Source organism: Palaemon carinicauda, chromosome 34, assembly GCF_036898095.1.
Source record: "Palaemon carinicauda isolate YSFRI2023 chromosome 34, ASM3689809v2, whole genome shotgun sequence".
Classification (NCBI taxonomy): domain Eukaryota; kingdom Metazoa; phylum Arthropoda; class Malacostraca; order Decapoda; family Palaemonidae; genus Palaemon; species Palaemon carinicauda.
The window spans coordinates 66388035-66405983 of NC_090758.1; the positions used below are offsets into that span (position 1 = coordinate 66388035).

The 17949-nt window shown below is 39.7% G+C and overlaps 1 pseudogene; it reads right to left on the reverse strand.

The window, feature by feature from the left end:
- Positions 1-275: 275 nt before the first annotated feature.
- Positions 276-17949, reverse strand: part of LOC137627001 (uncharacterized) — an 18683-nt pseudogene continuing 1009 nt past the window's right edge.

Below are 17949 nucleotides of genomic sequence, written 5' to 3' on the forward strand. Positions count from 1 at the left end.
ATGATTTTTCACTGTGCAATAAGCCATGGCCTCATCAGAAATTAAGTCTAACATTAGATGATAGGTTATTTCATTAAGCTGACAAATTATGGCAACTGGGTATGTTATTGCCGATGTTGAAGCTAAAGATAAAGTATGGTATCATTCCTTCATTACATTATCATCTTTACTACTATTAGTTTTGCTACATGTAATAGTTATTTTAAAGGATAAATGAATTACGTTCACTTTACTTCTATAAATTCCCATTAGATGTACAAATAAAACTCCTAAAACTATTCCTGATTTATTTGCAAAATGCCGTCATCATCACTCTCGAGGAAAAGATCATCTTCCCCGTCCTCATCGTCACTGGCCAGGCTAATGATGACTGGTTCTACTGTCTCTCGGATATTGTCCGACTCCCAATACTCCTCTTCGAAATGACGGGATTGTCGAACTGCTCCTGCCCACACTTCTGGAGTAACAGAAAGCCTGGCTTCCTCCAACCTGTCCTGCAGGTCGGATCGAGTAAATCGACGGAGGGACGAACGTACGTGTCTCTTCATGAACCCCCACACCCGTTCAATTGCATTGAGCTCGGGGTGAGCGGGGGCAAACGCACAACCTCATGGCCCCATTCATGGATGTTGTTGTCAATCTCATACCTTCGCTCCGGCCGATTCTTTTGGCAAATAAGCAGCAGCTCCGAGCGTGTGGCAGAAGGTCGGAACGATATCCTGCGCTGTTCTAGCCACCTGACGAGAGAACATAATAGAACATTAATACCTTAAAGATGAATCATAAAGATCATAAATTGTTACATGCAGTACAAGCAATAAAGTACAATTTGATCAAGTTCCCATTAAATTAGGTTAATTGACTCTTCGAACAATTTATATATATATACATATATATATATATATATATATATATATATATATATATATATATATATATATATATAAATACGTATAAATACATGTATATATATACATATATATATATATATATATATATATATATATATATATATATATATGTATATATATATATATATATATATATATATATATATATATATATATATATATATATAAATATATCTATATATATGTATATTTATATATATATATATATATATATATATATATATATATACATGTATATATATATACATATATATATATATATATACATATATATATATATATATACATGTATTATATATATATATATATATATATATATATATATATATAGTATATATATATATACATGTATTTATATACATATATATATATATATATATATATATATATATATATATATATATATATATATATATATATATATATATATATATATGCATTTATATACATATATATACATATATATATATATATAATATATATATATATATATATATATATATATGTATTTATATACATATATATACATGTATTTATATACCAATATATATATATATATATATATATATATATATATATATATATATATATATATATTTATATACATATATATATGTGTATTTATATACATATATACATGTATTTATATATATATATATATATATATATATATATATATATATATGTATTTATATACATATATATACATGTATTTATATACATATATATACATGTATTTATATACATATATATACATGTATATATATACATATATATATGTATATATATACATATATATGTATATATATATACATATATATGTATATATATACATATATATACCTATATATATATATATATATATATATATATATATATATATATATATATATATATATATATATATATATATATATACATATATATACCTACATATATATATATATATATATATATATATATATATATATATATATATATATATATATATATATATATATAAATATTATATATATATATATATAAATATATATATATATATATATGTATATATATATATATATATATATATATATATATATATATATATATATATATATATATATATATATATATATATATATACATATATCAAGTATATATATATATATATATATATATATATATATATATATATATATATATATATATATATATATATATATATATATATATATATATATATATATATATATATATATATATATATATATATATATATATATATATATATATATATTGGGCTCAAGCCATTTCGTCCTGATGGAAGTTCCTATAGGGTAGCTTCCTAGGGTATATTACAACTACGGCGATATTCCCAGAGAATTTACCTTAAGGTACCAGAATTCTAACTCCTGGAGCGAGTATCCCTCATGAAAGGGATATCGCGACATATCAGAGGACGTATTCTTGACACGCCACATGGCAATCTGCATCCTGGACAGAGATATCGTCTCGTAGGAGGGATTGGCATGAAACGAATTCGGGAAAGAAAAAGGGGAGCCGCTCCCAAGGCTTCCTTATCCTCCGATTCGTATGCGTGCCTGGCGCCAATCCTGGCGCCATCTGTATTCCTTTTTGCGTAGCTTAACAACTCGGTGTTTTTTCCTGTGTTTCTCGCAAATCTTGGATTTATTCTACTTTTTCATGGCTTCTCCGTCTTCGTCGGCCTCTGATAAGTTGAGTATAATGTCTTTTATGTATAAATGTAGGCTCTTGGTAAATTTTTGAGGGATTAATAGGATTAATCTTTGATACAAGAGCCGTAGCCTACCAGAGGCGTCCTGGACGCTGTCGCTCGCTAGGTATAAGTTTAGTTAGTCAGAGCGACATTCCTGGTTGTTTTGCTTTAATAAATTTTAGCTATTTAGCATTACATAGGATTTCCTTTCGTGCTTAGTATTTGGCGAAGTATTCGCCATTCTGGCCTACGCTAGGCCATGTAGCCTAGTCGTTTGGTCCTAGTACTTCATGCATGATTTTGGTTTTTCCGAGTGTAATAAAAATTTTATTGAAGCTTTAGGCTATGTTTTATACATTTAAGACTGTGTGGAATATTTCCAAGATAGTATACGAGTGAGTTTCGGTTATTTAGGTAATCGATTCTCTTGGTGCCTAGGCTAGTTGCTTATGGAGCCTTAGTATACTTTATCATACTCCCCAGTTGCTTTCTTTTCTTCGGAGAAGGTATGCAATCCCTTTCCCTCTGTTTAAGCCTTGGGCTTATCCCTAAGTGTTTTTTTCCGAATTTATTTTCGATAAAACTATACTTCGGTGTTACTGTACCTTCCTGTTCCTGTAGTATGGTTCAAAGAGGGACAGAACAACAGAGTTTTTTTTTTTTAGTCTGAGTCTGTGTTTGTCTGGCTTGGGGCAGAGTCCCCCTCGCTGACCTGACACAGACAAAGGGAGCTTAGCCCCCTTAGGTCACTACCGAAGGTTTCTGTGGATATGATTCCTTCTTTTGTGATCTACCAGACTAGTCCTTGTTGCTGTTCTCGGGGGAAGATAAGTTTCTTTCCCTGGGAGTAGCAACACCTTCCTTGCTTTGGTGCTCTGGGAGCTGGCAAGTATTGCTGGCCTTCCCCCTTAGATCTCCCTTAGGCTAAGATAAGTTTCTTGGCTGCGGGTGATCTGTCACTAAAGCAAGGTTGGTAGGACCCTCTTGTCCCTTCCCCCTCTTTCTCCGTAATGGCCTAGCCATTACTGTACTGTACGTCGTTCTACATCTGGACCTAGTATAGGTTACGATGTGGAATTGACTCAGCCCCTTGCCGGCCGGCAGAGCTGCCGGCCGGCAAGGGTCTTATATTTTTGTGTGCTGCCCGGACCTCTCTTGGTCCCTCATCCATGCCTGCCTGAGAGCCAGACGGCATTGGTCAGGAAGCCTGAATTAGATTCTCCCCTTCCTTATATGCACTCTTTCGGATTGCCGGGCTTGGAGGTTGTGTACACTCTTATCCCGGCATCCATTCTATTTTTCTTCTAGTGCTGTACCCGGCCCGGCTGCCGGCCTATGAGGCCGGCAGCCGGGCAGGTGTAGTCCTCTGGTTCTTTTGCTGCCGGCTGGCATCGGTCTTGTACCTTTGCCGGCCGGCTTATGTCAGCCCTTGTCTGCCGGTCACCAAGAGTGTGGCCGGCAGCTGGGTACTACCTTGTGTAGTTCCCGGCTGGCAGCCATTGCCGGCCGACATTGACTGTGGCCGGCCGGCAGTTGCTGCCGGCTGGCACATGCATTTGAACCAGAGTGCTGCCGCCTTATAGCTGTTAAGTATTATACTTTAAAGCTAGTTATGGTGTGCCGGCCGGCACGTATCCCCCTATACTGTACTAGTATTCTTCAGTATAACATATACAGTAAGAAGTAAACTATGGTAAGGGTTTTGGTACAGCACTGTGTGTTCTAACACTATTGTGTTTTCTTGCACATCCCTTTGCTGTTGCCCTACAGATAGGAAAGTGAGTTCTTTCCTGTCAATTATCCAGGATTTTAAAATCATTGCTTAGGTGTGAGCTCCACCTGTTTCCTCTGGAAACCTTGCATTGGTTACTCTAGAAGAGATTAACCATTTGATTTTATTATCTGGAAGGCTGCAGCAATGGGTTGTGAGGGAAACACAAGTGTGTGTCTTTCCTTTATGAATTGTTATGCTATACTATGCATATCCAGTGATACATAGTTCACTTGATACTCATGGAAATTTCTTCTCTTTACAGGAGGACCCTCCGAAGTGCGGAAATGTTTTCTGCAACGTCCGCAGAAAGTACCTCTGCGGACATGAGTGTTGTAGGAGACACGCAGCATGCGCTGTCTCCAAGGATGATCTCCAGTATTGGGACCCTCAGGTATGTACTGTATGCACTAACCTGATTACTGAGGCTTTTGATTCCCCTAGGACGGCGGAATCAAGGGATATAGCAAGGGAGAAGCTTCGTACCTGGGTAAGGGGCTTCCAAAAGAACACCTCTGGCCCTTATCTTCCAAGTGAGAAGATGAGGGCGTATCTTTTTCCCAAGGCATCAGCTGATGCAGTGATTCCCCAGCCTCAAGAGGAGATCCCCCAAGATCAGGTCCAGGTGGACGTTGAAGTCGCGGTCGCGATGCAAGACATCCAGTTAGATGACAGGATGTCTGACGTGGACGAGCGTTTGAAACAAGACCTCCTGGCAGAAGGTCAGAATGAAGTTCAAACCCCGGACGTCGTAGAGGATGAGGTCGACGAGGTGTCGGCTACTCCGGTTCAGATTCCGGAGCCTATTCCCTCAACATCGGCCGGTCTCCCAGTAGAACTGGGACAGGCCCTCTCTTCGATTGTTGGAATGATCCAACAAATGCAGAAGGAGAATCAGGAGAAGGCGGCTGCTATGGAACTGCGGATGCAGTCCCTGGCAGAATCACATGGGCCCCGGAAAAGGCTCAATGTGAAAGACCTTCCCTTATGCTCAGATGCTAACCCATGGAGGTATGCTGAGCACATGCCGATGACGACTGGAAAGATCGTCATCTCGGATAAGCTGGGTTCAGTTCCCCTAGAGGAGGTGGAATTCTGGCCCAGCAAGGCATCATATCCGGACTGCTATGTCCGGCTGAGAAAAGAACCAGCTTCAAGGGAGGAGACAGAGCCGAAGGAGGTCATAATTATGGACCACGCTAAGGCTCAAGCCCTACTTTCATCCTCGATGAAGGAGAGGGGCTTCTCTAACTCGAAGGTAGCTGCATTGAGCAAGAAGCTCCCTTCCTTTGTGTCCTCTCCTGTTAGAGCCTTCCCCTTTTTACAGAAAGGGTTTGCGGCTGTCCTAAAGGCAGTCGAGGCCGGCAAGCCTTGCCCCTCCCTGGAGGAGTGTAAACCCTTGTCGCTGGCCCTGCCTATGGACCACAAAGACTGGAAGGATGTCCATCTGACGTTCTCAGTGGGAAAGTTGGAGGCTGATATTGCCGGACGGCAATTCGGCGAGGACTGCTGTCCGACTCTCTTTTACGAAGCGAGACAAAAGAAAGACTGGCTGCCTCAATGTCTCATCAGACTACTCTTGAGACGATGGCAAGTGACCCCAAGGTCCATGAAATGTTCATGGTGGTGGCTAAGTCTCACCTAGCCACAGTGACGAAGGACCTTTATAGCTTCGTCAAGGCAAGGAGAGCTTGTAGGGAGTTCGTGTTAACCGGGGCTACGGTGAGGCACGAGCCAAGGAAGTTAATCTCCTCCAACATTTGGGGAAAAGACCTTTTCCCTACCGATGTGGTCAAAGAAGTTGTTGATAAGGCCGCCGTGGAGAATAGAAACCTTCTCCAGAAGTGGGGCCTGGCTATCAAAAGAAAGTCTTCCCCGGATGAGGGTCCTCAACCAAAGAGGAAGAATATGAGGACTAGGCTACCGTCTCGGCCAGCCAAGCCATTTAGACAGCAACAGCAACTGCAATTACCATTGCCTCCAGTGCCCCAGATCGTGGCGCAAACCCCGACCACTTTTCAGTGGGTACCCCAGGCTGTGCCAGGTCAGTCCACGGCATTCACCCCAACGTTCGAAGGACAGTCTTCTTCCTTTCGAGCAAAGCCTAGAGGAGCAGCCAGAGGCTCGTCTAGGCGCCCCTCAAGGGGAAGGGGATCCAGAGGTGGTCGTGGTCAGGGAGGCAAGACCTCAGGACGGCACTCCAAGTGAAATGATACCGGTAGGAGGGAGACTGATGAAATTTTGGGATCGTTGGACCTTCGATCCCTGGGCCCAAAGCCTAATCAAGAATGGACTGGGCTGGAGCTGGTACAGCACTCCACCCCCGTGCCTTCGGTTTTTCCAACACTCCACCCCCGTTCTGGAGGAGTACGTTCAAGAACTGTTGGAGAAAAAGGTGATCCGAATGGTGAAGTCCATCAAATTCCAAGGGAGGCTGTTTTGTGTTCCCAAGAAAGACTCGGAAAAGCTCAGAGTCATTCTGGACTTGTCGCCACTCAACAAGTTCATAGTGAATTGCAAATTCAAAATGCTAACACTGCAACACATAAGGACCTTACTGCCCAAGAGGGCATACTCAGTCTCTATAGACTTGTCAGACGCCTATGGGCACATCCCAATCAGTCGTCGACTCTCCCCCTACCTAGGGTTCAGGCTACAACGGAGACTATACGCCTTCAGAGCCATGCCATTCGGGCTAAACAATGCCCCAAGGATTTTCACGAAGCTTGCGAGCGCAGCTCTCAAACAATTACGCCTAAAGGGAATTCAGGTAGTAGCCTACCTGGACGACTGGCTGGTGTGGGCAGCATCCGAGACCGAATGCTTGCAAGCTTCCAGTCAGGTGATCCAGTTCCTAGAGTACCTAGGCTTCAAGATCAACAGAAAAAAGTCTCGACTTTCTCTATCCCAAAAGTTCCAGTGGCTGGGAATCCACTGGGACCTTTTGTCACACTGTTTCTCCATCCCGACGAAGAAAAGGAAGGAGATAGCGGGCTCTGTCAAGAGACTTCTAGATTTCGAAAGGATATCAAGACGCGAACAGGAGAGGGTACTAGGCTCTCTCCAGTTTGCTTCGGTGACAGACCCAGTGCTAAGAGCACAGCTAAAGGATGCAACCGGAGTTTGGAGAAGGTATGCATCAAACGCGCGAAGAGATCTGAGAAGACCAGTGCCGCCTCGGCTACGTACTCTTCTCAGGCCTTGGTCCCAAGCCAGATATCTAAAGAAGTCTGTTCTTCTTCAGCCACCTCCCCCGTCGATGACGATTCACTCAGACGCCTCAAAGGAGGGATGGGGAGGTCACTCTCATCGGAAAAAAGTCCAGGGGACTTGGTCCAAGCTATTCAGGACCTTTCACATAAACTTTCTAGAAGCTATGGCAGTGCTCCTTACCTTAAAGAAAGTCTCCCCGCGTCACTCGATCCACATAAGATTGGTGATGGACAGCGAGGTGGTTGTGAGATGCTTGAATCGACAAGGGTCGAGGTCACCACCTCTCAACCAGGTGATGTTAGCCATTTTCCGATTGGCGGAAAAGAAGAAGTGGTACCTGTCGGCAGTTCACCTTCAAGGAGTCCGCAACGTGACAGCGGACGCTCTATCCAGGTTCACACCGATAGAGTCGGAATGGTCCTTAGACGCAGGATCATTCTCCTTCATTCTGAATCAAGTCCTAGAACTGCAGATAGACCTCTTTGCGACGAAAGACAACAAGAAGTTGCCCCTGTACGTGTCCCCGTACGAGGACCCCTTAGCGGAAGCAGTGGACGCGATGTCCCTCGACTGGAACAGGTGGTCCAAGATTTATCTGTTCCCTCCTCACAACCTTCTGTTGAGGGTCCTCAACAAACTGAGATCCTTCAAGGGGTAGCGGCAATAGTGGCCCACAAGTGGCCGAACAGCATGTGGTTCCCCTTGGCGTTGGAACTACAGCTGAAGTTTGTGCCGCTACCACATCCAGTTCTGACCCAGCGAGTCCAGAAGTCGACTGTCTGCGCTTCATTACAGAAAACCCGGACCCTGCAGCTCATGATTTTCTCGCCCTTGCGGTGAGAAAGCGTTTCGGGATTTCGAAAGCCAGCATAGACTTCCTAGAGGAATATAAGTGCAAATCGACTAGAAGGCAATATGAGTCATCTTAGAGAAAATGGGTGGCCTTTGTAAAGGCAAAGAATCCGCAGGAGATCTCAACAGACTTCTGCTTATCTTTCTTCATCCACCTCCATGGTCAAGGGTTGGCAGCTAACACGATTTCAGTGTGTAAATCTGCTTTGATGAGACCCATTTTATTTGCCTTCCAGATCGACCTAGGTAACGAGATCTTTAATAAAGGCTCAGACCTTCAGCACCTCCAAAGCCCATCTCATGGTCTTTAGACAAAGTTCTTCATTTCGCCTCCCTGTTGAGCAATGAAGAATGTGCGTTAAAGGATTTGACACAGAAAGTTATTTTCCTATTTGCACTCGCGTCCGGGGCCAGGGTTAGTGAGATCGTAGCCCTCTCGAGAGAGGCAGGTCGTGTTCAGTTCCTGGATGGGGGGGAACTGAACCTGTTTCCGGGTCCTACGTTTCTCGCCAAGAATGAGTTACCCACCAACAGGTGGGGTCCCTGGAGAATCTGCCCTCTGAAAGAAGATGCATCTCTATGTCCAGTAGAATGCCTAAAGGTCTATCTTCGTAGAACTTCAGACTTCAAGGGTGGTCAACTATTCAGGGGAGAAACATCAGGCTCAAATTTATCTCTGAATCAACTCAGAGCGAAAATCACATATTTTATTCGCAGAGCGGATCCTGACAGTACACCCGCAGGTCACGATCCGAGGAAAGTTGCCTCATCCCTAAATTTCTTTAATTGTATGGATTTTGAACATCTCCGTTTATACACGGGCTGGAAGTCTTCCAGAGTGTTCTTTCGCCACTATGCGAAGCAAGTAGAGGAACTAAAGAGATCTGTGGTAGCAGTGGCTTGCGTAGTTAACCCTACTGTTTAACTCTGCGAGGAACAGTGGTCTTAATTGGGACGATTAAGTCCAGGGTGAGTGTGTAGGTACATACTGTACTACAAACTAAATGAGGGCACCGAGTGCCCACATAGACTGTTCCTTTTTCAAAGGTGAACCTAGCATAAGTGCAGACATGTGTGCCGAGCGTTTCTAACGCTAATGTGATTGATTTGTAATACAGACTTTTATGACTTGATACCTCGGTATCTAAAAAAAAGTGGCATTGGATGTTTTTTCTTTCAGATAAACAAGTTCTGTTTACTATCATACTTATGCTTAAAGTTTTGGGTTATCCTCTTTTTATATATATATATATGTAATTGCTGTTAACCTGTCTATTTATTGTCTGTCAATAAACTTGTTCTTGAGAACCTTGCGTCTCTTTCACCTGTGTCAATTTATTAGTATAATTGAGCATTTATTCTATGTACCTTATCTGGGGTAATTCTAATAGAATTGTTCTGTTATGCAAGCTATGTTGCATTGGTTTATGTAGTCCCCTATTGGGAGGACTCCGTCCCATAAAGGGACGAGGGCGGTTTTATTAGTTTCTTCCTATGCGGATATAAACCTTTGTCCAATACAAGTATTGTGCGGATTACTGGTCAATATATATTGACGCAGTGGTTCTTTACAAACTATGCTTTACTTAATATAGGGCGAGACCACTATATTAGCTTGCCTGGTATTCATACATAGGTATATGTACTCTTCGAGACTTTTCCAGAGTCTAGTAGGACTCTTCCCTGTAGGGGGCAGGAAGCTCTAACATAGTTTATAGTTAGTTGAAAAGATGTATAACGGTAACATCTTAGGTCTCTAGGTCTAGTCGACCGGGGAAAAATTACCTCCGGGGAGTACGGCACGTTCTGAGAATCCACAGATACAGTAATGCTCTGGTACACTTCCATCAGGACGACATGGCTTGAGCCCAAAAAACGGATTTTGAGCGAAGCGAAAAATCTATTTTTGGGTGAGATGGCCATGTCGTCCTGATGGACCCGCCCTTGCCTTTCTAAGAAAGGGCTGTAGGACCCCTCCCTACATACAGTATCTGTAGCACCTCGTGTACGCTACAAGGAATACAGATGGCGCCAGGATTGGCGCCAGGCACTCATACGAATCGGAGGATAAGGAAGCCTTGGGAGCGGCTCCCCTTTTTCTTTCCCGAATTCGTTTCTTGCCAATCCCTCCTACGAGACGAAATCTCTGTCCAGGATGCAGATTGCCATGTGGCGTGTTAAGAATACGTCCTCTGATATGTCGCGATATCCCTTTCACGAGGGATACTCGCTCCAGGAGTTAGAATTCTGGTACCTTAAGGTAAATTCTCTGGGAATATCGCCGTAGTTGTAATATACCCTAGGAAGCTACCCTATAGGAACTTCCATCAGGACGACATGGCCATCTCACCCGAAAATAGATTTTTCGCTTCGCTCAAAATCCGTTATATATATATATATATATATATATATATATATATATATATATATATATATATATATATATATATATATATATATATATATATATATATATATATATATATATATATATATATATATATATATATATATATATATATATATATATATATATATATATATATATATATATATATATATATATATATATATATATATATATATATATATATATATATAGGATGTCATTATAATTACCTGACGAGATCTGCCTTTTTTGTTGCTGATGTGGGGCATCGACTCTCCTCGAGCAGTGTGCTATGATATGGTGCATTATCAAGCACAAGTACAGATGGCTCGGGAAGGGATGGCAGAAGTTGCGTCGTTAGCCACTGTTTGAACAACTTTGCATTCATCTCGCCACGGTAGTCTCCCTGATTAGTCTTGGCCAGGTAGCACAGGTATGAACCATCTATAAAGCCCTAATTCGTGCAAGCTGCCTCTACCAAAAAATGCTCACCTTCTCCAGGAGGAACCTGGCGACTCTAAGTGGGGCTGGTGATATCCTGCGTAGTGTCTGCCCATTCCCTGTTGTGGGCCATCCTCGTCATGAACCAGGTTTCATCTACGTAAACGACCACTCTCCCCTCCTCCCGCTGGCGTCGTATATCACGGAGAGCAGTTATCCGGCGGCATACAATTTCCAGAGATTCCTTCCTTACATACATCTTACGTTGGGAAGTTTTATACTTGAATTCCATAGAATGCAAGAGTCAAAGTACTGAAGCCCATGATGTCATTTCCGGAATAATGCCAGCTGTTTTGAGGTCATTTGCCAAGGAACCAACAGTAAAATGTTCCTTTTCGGCAAACTTTCTGTGGATACAGCGACGAATGGCACCAATCGTAAAGTTATCAAAGACAGGCGGCACTTGTGATTCTGACGATGGTGAAGGAACGGAACTGGAGGCACGGTTGACGGTGACTCTCACTGCACCTGCAGTCATGCCCAAAACATAGCCAACACGGTCGTACGGCCTAAGAAGAAGAAAAAAAGTTATATCTGATGATCCGTTGGTCTGATAGAGATTTTGGTACAAAATTCTTATTTCAACAAAAATAGTTATATAAAGACTGTTTACATACAATCTCTCTCTTTCTTTCTCTCTTGGTGGCATAGTGAGTAGTTAATGGAAATGTTGAAAAGCCTGAATGACATTACAAGTATTATAATCATGTTACGCTAAATACAAATCAGACCATAAACATTGGATTTAAACTAGAAACTGAATAATTACTTATTCAGGCTATAGTAAATATGGCCACGGGCTTTCTCTTGACTGTATAAAGTTGCAAGTCGTAAGACAAATACAGTTTTGCAACCACAGGGGCAATTCCAAATCCTGTTAGCCATTCTTGACTTTTGTGGGTTTCAGAGTCGATGGAACATGGTGAATGGGTGTCTGGTGGATGGGCGGGTCAAAATTTTGTCAAAAGGTGTTTACATTGCTTACGTAATGAATGTTTTCGACTATTGGCTCGTTATCACTGGCCATGGCGTCGGCTAGATAATTTTTACTCTATAAAAATTAAAACTATCGGGTTTAGGTTGTTGATAATGCTCATAAAATTTGTGTGTGGTTGTAAAATATGCATATGTCAACTTGCAGCTACATCCGATGCTTTGATAAGGAGCAAAGTCCAAAAAAACCGTGTTACAGAGGCCTTGAATCTCATAGTAGCCTAAGTGTGCTAACTGTCTTATGACCACTTACAATAAAGTGAGTAAAAGTGAATATGCCCACCGATGGAAAGGACTATAACCGTAAAAGACCAATCTCCTTGGTTTGATGGAGAGTCTTTGGAAAAAAGACGAAAAAAGACGAAAAGAAAGAAAGTGGAGTAGGTTAAAAACTGAAAGTACTTGGGTAGAATACAAAACAGCTGCGCGTCAATATAACTACCTACTAAGAAGGAAAAAAAGTGAATACTATATGAGAAAGATCCTCGAAGCAGCAACAGACATAAATAATTTATATCGTCTCCTGAATGGTATAATGGGAAATGTAAAAGCAAAGAAGCTACCTGATGGATGCAGTGACCAGGAACTTGCAAATAATTTTCTATTATTCTTCAAAAACAAAATTGAAAACATAACCAGATCATTTGTAAATACTTAACATCAGATTAATGATACACCAGGGACACAGACCAAATTAATACGATTTAACAACATAACACAAGATGACATCAGAATTAAAAAGAGAGCAAAGAAAACAAACTGCGCGATCGATCCTATGACAATATCTGAAGTAATTGGAGAGAAAGACTTTACTAGTCTAACCGAAATAATATCGAGAATAGCATTGATGAATGTAAGTTTCCTAAATCTGAGAAAATGGCTATAGTCCCACCAGTTCTGAAAAATGCTCTGGACTACCCGGAATGAAGCTCATATAGTCCTATTTCAAATCTATCCTTTGTCTCAAAAGTGCTTGAATATGTAATTCTTGAACAACTAGTCATCCACTTAGAAGAAATAGCTTTGCCTGACAACCAATCTGCTTACGGAAAACTATACTCTACGGAGACGGCCATCTGCTCTGTTGTAAATGATATGCTAGAAATGATGGATGAAAATGAATGTGGTATTTTAATTAATTGCTCGATCTCAGTACTGCTTTTGGTACAGTTGTGCATGAACTGCTACTAAATGATCTACGGTCCATCGGCGTTGAAGATCATGCTTTCGAATATCTAAAAGACTACTTAGTTGGTAGAAATTACTGTGTACAAATTGGAAACTCTTATTCATCATATGAACCCTGAAACAGAGGGGTACCCCAGGGGAGTGTACTTGGCCCAATCTTATTCTGCGCCTATACTATTGGTCTCTCGAAAATGCTACAAAGGCATGGCGTGAAACTTAAACTATTTGCAGATGACACACAATTTTACTTCTCCATAAATGATATACATGACACCACTGAAACTATAAAACGAATCCTTGATAGTGTTAGAGAATGAATGACATTTAAACAACTAAAATTAAATGAGAACAAAACTGAATTCATGGTGGTGGGCAAGAGAAACAGTGTGAGAAACTTAGGTGATATTCAAATGAACATAAATAATGAATCGGTGCCGATATCTAGTAAAGTTCGAGATCTAGGTTTATTTCTTGACTGTAACCTGTCTCTAAATGCCCAAATAAATAATGTAATAAAAAATGCTGGTTATCATCTAAGAAATATTGCGTTTAAAAAAAAAGTTCCTGGACGAAAATTCTGTTAAGAAACTTGTGATAAACTGTGTTATTACCAGGATTGACTAGTGCAACTCTATCTACTACAATATACCAAAAGTCCAAACTTAAGAAATTACAAAACATAATAAACAGAGGAGCAAAACTGATAAAAGGTATCCCACCTAGAAAAAAAAATCACTCCTATAATAATCAATTTATACTGGCTGCCGATTAAAGCGAGAATTGAATTTAAAATATATACAATAACCCACCAAGTTATCAGAACTAGTCGTCCAAATTACTTAAGAGAATTGCTACATATTGCGCAGCCAATAAATTTGAATGATTGAACACATTAAGGCTTTCAAGAGGAAACTGAAGACTTTCTTATTTCATGAGTCTTTTGGCAGTGACAATTTAACAGTAAATGAACAATATGTGACTTGAAAAGATAAATACTTTGAACGAACAAGGTAAAACGACAGTGGAGGTCTTGTAGAGAGTGGGGTTCCCCTACTGTACGGGACCGGAAAAGCAGCAATCAAAGTAAAGTAAAGACCTGGAGGATGAGGATCCTCTGTCCTCGTCTTAATTCCGATCATTCTTTGATTTTGGTAAGGGTTCATCTTCATGTCCCATAATCTGCGACATATACTAATTTTAGCTAGATCTCTATTAAGGTATTCAGCATCACCAGATCTACATTCAGGATATACGATTGAGGTAAGGGAGGTATCGTCATTTGCATGAGCGAGCTCTGTTTCTATATCAAATCACAACTCATTTGTTCATAGTATGAAAAGTAATGGGCCAAGAAAAATACTTGGTGGAACACCAGATTTCATGTTCCCATACTCATTTTGTTGCCCACCAAAAAACACCATTTGCAGTCTATCCCTTAAAAATTCAATTATGACGCATAATTTCTTGCGTCTGTATATCAAAAGAGTGTATTAATGGCAGAAAAGTCTTTTACTGAATAGTTAAGTCTCTCTCTCTCTCTCTCTCTCTCTCTCTCTCTCTCTCTCTCTCTCTCTCCACCCCCCCCTCTCTCTCTCTCTCTCTCTCTCTCTCTCTCTCTCTCTCTCTCTCTCTCTCTCTCTCTCTCTCTCTCTCTCTCAATTTAAATATTAGGGAACCTTTCAAAGTCAACCAATATGAGAGATATTCATTTTTGACCCGACATGATGTCGCTATTGGAAATATGTTAAATCTAGAAGAAAAATCGAACTTTCACTGCAATAGGAAAAAATATATCTTGCAAAATAGGCTACAGTTTTATTCCTATTTGTCAGCACTATAAACATCATAGTTAATTTCCAATACTTCATAATGTCAAATATATACCAGCCATTTAATTACTTAATCATACGTCATCAGTAAAATCCTTGATAAACGTTTTGCTAAGGAAAAAAAAAAACCTTGAATAGTAAATTTTACCAAAGGTGAGCAGTCCTACCTGAGCATCTGCAGCCAGCAACTAATTATAAAGCTGTTGGTCTCTTATAGCCAAGAGTTTAATGTAAGATTTAGGAAATGGTTTATGCAACAACTAACACTATAACACACAAATTTTGCCAACTTAGTTTGTTGACATAAACGATAAAAGCCACTAAAATTTTTCGTTGGGGAACTTTTGTCATCAGCATATATTGAATGTCTTCAGATTAGAAAATTTTACCAAACAACAGAAGAAAATTTATTTTTGGACATTATAATAAACATAGTGAAAGAATCACAATTGAATGATATAAAATAATATGTAATCTATCTGTACACGTGGAAAATATTAATTTTTCTAGCGCTCATGAGTATAATATTCCATTAATTCTAACTAATCTATCAACTCAATAATTTTTCTTTCCAATTAGAATTAATTAATCTTATTATTGAAGGAAATATTTTATACGAATGCTATATGATTGGAACAGAGACATCCGGTTCATAAAATTGCAATTCAATGCTCTATTTGTGCTTGATAAGGAAGCACAGGATCAGGGTCATAACCGGCCTCATCTAACAATAATAGGAAGGATACTAGGAAACACTTCAGTATTCAGCCCATTAGAAAACTGATGAATTTAGTGTCTGTATATTGAATCCAACTCTAAATCCCCCCTCCCTAGATACCTATGATTAGTTCGTAGCCTCATGAAAAACCAATTGATAAAACTAAAATTAGGATACAGTAAACTGAAACTCTATTTAACTGGTAATTTCATACATTCTCTTCCACTTTATACCAAAATTTTGTTTAAAATAGCATCACTTTTGATAAGATTTTACTTATTCTAATATCACTTTAGGAAGAATTTTACTTATTGCTACCGGAGTACACAAAGGGAATACGTTGTCACTTATGTTTTTCATCCTCCTCATGGATTTTGTAATGCATAGAACAGTTGGGGATGGTGGAGAAGGATTGGACTAGATTGCTAATAGAAAATTATCAGAACTGGCGTATGCTAATGACGGTGTACTGATTAGTAGAAAACCACAGGACTTGCAAAGCTTGCCTATCAGAATGCATGGAATATCGAATAAGGTTAGGCTCAAGATAAATAGAAGAAAGACAGATGATGAGAATGGAATATGCAATTGAAGAGGAAATATCAGTGGGAGGAGGAAGGATTAATGAAGTGGAATCATTTAAATATTCAGGAACTATGATCTCCAATATTATCTTTAGAATTTGAGTTTGATGTAAAATTGTAAAATGCAAGTCAAACAATGACTAGGCTGAGTAAAATCTGAAAATCCAATCGCCTGAAATTCCATATAAAAATCCGTCTATATTCAGTTTAGTGAGATCATTGTTACTATACGGAAAAGAGTCGTGGTATGAAAATGAAACAATATCCAACAGGTTTTGTGGATTTGAGAACATAGCCCTGAGAAGAATATTGGGAGTTAAATGGCATAACTGGATTAGAAACCCAACTATAAGAGAGATTGCTCGATTACCAAATGTGGATGAGATCATGTTGAGGGTTAGATGGAGGTCATTTTAACATGCTCTACACACTACTCAAGAGAGGTAAGTTCACTAAACTTTCAACTGGGTTCCTGAAGGGTTTAGAACAGTTAGAATACCCAAACCTACATAGTTAAGGACTATGATGCGCTAAGTTTTCGATGAATGGAGAAGTACTGATTTAAAAGCTCAAGATATAAACGATTGGCAAAATCTAACCATGGCCTTTTGCGTCAAAAGGTATAAGAAGAGATGGTTCAGATGATGACGATGATAACTTTACTCATGGAGAAATACAATTGATTTCATCAGGTCTCGTGACAAAATCCAGTGTGTTAAAATTTAAAAATGGCTTGCTATTGTTCCTGCGAAGGAAAATGTGTGCTGCTGAGTGCAGATCTCTTTGTATGTCTTGCTTAGATTAGGTCTTATAAGTCTGGTGGCATGGAGTAGATTTTCCATCAATATGACATAGTCAATAAAGATTGTCGGAGGAGGTTTTAGACGGAAAAAATCGACAGGGGCAACCAGAGAGTTGCCATATACTATTTCATATGTTTAAACATCCGTAGTTGTGGTCCTTTTTCACAGGAGGACCCAGGAAAGACATTTAAACCAACATGAATCCTTGCGGCAGGACATCACAGCTACTTACATGGTGCGATGAAAACATTCAACCATTCCAATGTTAGAAGGGTCGTAGGGGGTTGTCTGATTTAGGGTAATACCCTGAATGTTTGCTAATGATATCCAAATTTGAAAGGTGGTACGTCTGTCAGGAGTAATATCCTTAGGTACACTAGATCTCACTATCCATCTTCAGAATAAGACAGATGTACATGAGGTGAATGTTGCAGTTTCCATGGGAATAGTTTGAAGCCATTAAGTGGAGAATTCAAT